The sequence below is a fragment of the Lolium rigidum genome, chromosome 7 (genome assembly GCF_022539505.1).
Source record: "Lolium rigidum isolate FL_2022 chromosome 7, APGP_CSIRO_Lrig_0.1, whole genome shotgun sequence".
Classification (NCBI taxonomy): domain Eukaryota; kingdom Viridiplantae; phylum Streptophyta; class Magnoliopsida; order Poales; family Poaceae; genus Lolium; species Lolium rigidum.
In genome coordinates this window covers 123,774,103-123,777,207 of record NC_061514.1, presented here as the reverse complement: position 1 = coordinate 123,777,207, position 3,105 = coordinate 123,774,103, and the positions used below count along the sequence as shown (strand labels likewise).

The 3,105-nt window shown below is 51.0% G+C and overlaps 1 long non-coding RNA gene across 1 annotated transcript; it reads right to left on the bottom strand.

Moving 5' to 3' along the window:
- Window positions 1-211: 211 nt before the first annotated feature.
- On the bottom strand, window positions 212-547 carry LOC124672291. The gene is made up of 3 exons (XR_006992700.1): window positions 472-547; window positions 346-414; window positions 212-236 (listed from the first exon to the last, which is right to left on the bottom strand). It is a non-coding gene; the product is annotated as an uncharacterized LOC124672291 (long non-coding RNA).
- Between the last annotated feature and the right edge of the window lie 2,558 nt (window positions 548-3,105).

The following is a 3,105-nucleotide window of genomic DNA, read 5'->3' as shown; positions in this document are numbered from 1 at the left end:
GACACAGCCCATCCCAAAATCTTGGAAGAAAGGCCCACGGGAGGATAGCTTTGCTGCATCGCTACAAAGTTGTTCATTAATCCACAAGAAAATAATGACAGATTGGACAACCAAACATGTTAGAATTTTTATAAAAAGGACACGAAGAGATCAGATGGAGCAATGTTCACCTGGGGGTTGTGACCTTCGATTTTTGCATGGGATTCCAAACGTAGAGAGAGGGGAAAGGAAACAACCTACAAATTCACGCACAAAAATTGGATTAGAAACTTGGGCAAACCGAGTGAGAAATAAAAGGCAGCAGACTTGAAGATTACCAAGGATGCTGCACATTGGCACACTTACCAAAGATGAACGGGAGCATCCCGACTTGTGCTCAAATCTTCCGAAGCCTACAGTGTCTGCAGCAGATCCCTGACCATGACCATCACTGTCAGATCGGGAAATACATGAGCTAGGGTTAGGATTTACCTGGTAGATATTGGGATGTGACGCTCCCTGCTGTAGGTGGAGCTCGCCTGTGCCCGCCCCTGTCCGAGCTCGCCTGCACCACCAATCCCGACCTGTGCTCCATCCAAATCTTCCAAAACCTACAAAGAAAGTTTGCACACCCAATGAATCCATCTGAGAATGAAGAAAACAAAAGAGAAGAAGTGGAGCCCTTGATTTCCTACCCGGGGGAGACGAGGCAGCCACGAGGAGGGAGCAGCCCAAGCAGCAACGCAGAGGAGAACCGGCATGACCAGATCCCGCATGCCCTCCCCGGATCCCGCCCCTCCTACCGCGATTCTTGACCGTTCCTCCTCTGCCTCGCCGCCGCGGATCCGCCCCGCACCGGACCGTCTCCGGCCGTGCCCAACACCTCCGGTCGCTGCCGCCGCGGATCCGCCCCGCGCCAGACCGTCTCCGGCCGCGCGCGCCTCGCCTCCACCCGCCACCCCCGACGACACTTCCTGGCCTGCTCGCCGCCGCCGCCGTCCGGTTCCTGCCCTGCTCGCCGCCGCCCCGTTCGATTCCGGCCGCCGCCACAGCAATCCTTCCCCACGCCAGCGCAGCGGAGCGACGGACGCCGCGCCTCCCTGCAGCCACGCCCCAAGCTCCTGGTCCGGCAGCCACCCCACCGCATGCGCGGAGATGGTGGAGACCGAAGATCTCGATCTCCACCGGCGGGGAGATGGTGGCGGCGCGTCCCATCGAGGGAAAACGAGAAGAGCAGGTCGAGGAGGGGCCGAGGATTGGGGAGGGGAGCACGTCGTGGATTGGGCGGTGGCCATCCCGATCTAGGGTTTTCACCGTTTCACGGAACAACGACCGAAACGAGCGACGCGGATGAGCGCCAGCCGCTGTCTCTTGCTGCCGGTCCCACACAAAAATGGGCCCAAGCGTCATAGACCATTTACGAATCGCTGCAGGTAAAAGAAAAGTTAGTGCAACGGATGGCTGAGATGAAAAGTGGGGGAAATATTTTACTATGCATTGCCAAACGTGTGAACCAGATTCATTTGCCCCTCTCAGACCCCTGGTTGAGAGGGTAGTCTTTGAACATTTATAGGAGAAAGTACTATTGCATTATTCAAAGTTATTACATATATAGGATGCCCTTCTATATCAGTATATAAATGCATCATTTGAATGACCATCGCTCCTCTATAGAAAGACCTAGAGTATGCTCAAAATTCAAATTAATAGTTAAATCTAAATAAATCTGAGGTATATTTTAAAAAAATATAAACATATTTTTTATTTTATTGAAAAAATATTTTTGCGGTATTTTTGATAATGCTGATAAGAAACTGATACTAGGACCTAGTATCCTTAGGCTTAAAACCTTGCTCAGGATTGGACACACTCTGTTGTTGCAACAATATCATGTTTGTAAAAAAAGAAAAGAAATTAATGCTCTGCAGCTTGCACGCACGCATGATCCGTTGCAGGTCAGCACGACGGGACACCGAACCGAGAAAGAGAGAGATCACGGGTTAGGCATGTGACCACCGAGCAGAACGTATCGATGGGTAGCTAGCTTGTTCTTCTCCTCATCTACCGAGGAGAAGGAATGCCCGGCTGCAACGGCGCCACGCACTGTAGTTTCGGCGTCAATGAGAACGACGCTTCAGTATCATGGCGAATGGCGTTGCCCTGCCCACCCTAGGCTAGCAGTGCACATGGCAGTGCAAGGCGGGCAGGGCACCCTCTCCCTCTCCTTATCCTGGCATTTAGGGCATGCTCGAGCTCGGGTCCGACCACGGATGATTGAATTCCGAGTTCATCGGCTGGCCTGACTGCGACACACACAGGCGCAGAATGTACAGAGCGGACTCCGGCGTCAATCGCGGATCACCCGGTCTCTGGTCGCATGCCGTACGCCGGAACAGCGAATTTCTGCAGGTCTGCCCAGCGTTTTTTGCTTGTAGTTTACGACCACGGAACTTGCGCAAGTTTTGCTTCTAGTCTCCGCCATCTGGGAGCATGGAGAAAACTCGAATGTATGTATCCTGGCGACCAAGCAAATACTCCGAGAATAAATCACGGAATGATGGAGCGATAATCAACCGGCAGCACAACGTACCCGAGAGTCCGGATCACAAGTAAACTGGCATTACTGGAGACATTGAAAAAGCCCCCAGAATCCCTGATCGCCAAGTTTCCCTGGTGAAATTTACAGAAGTTGCAATAATGTTGCTCATGAGCTATGTCAGTAGAGAGTTGAGTGGTGGTGTGTAACTGAGTGCGGCCCCGTGCTGCGCGTCGAGACGGGCTTGGAAAGATTGTAACTGAATCACAGAAACTTTGTTTCTAGTTTCTGTTCTTTCTTTGTTTCTTCTTTCTGAATCTAAAAAGGATTTGTAGCTTCCACACGATTCAATATGGAATTGCAATCATCAAACTCCCTTGCGCTTTGGAAGCGAGAGCATTGTCAAAAACTAACGATATAAGTAAAGGAAATCCAGAGAAAGAGCAGCGAATGCAAGCATGCAATCTTCAGAGTTTCAGACTTCAACAAACCGCCTGTGTAGCGGTAAAAAATGGTTACATATTAATTTACTGCTCAATTGGGCAGTAGTGATATGTACATTAGTGATCGCAAGGCAGCACCGTAAGCAG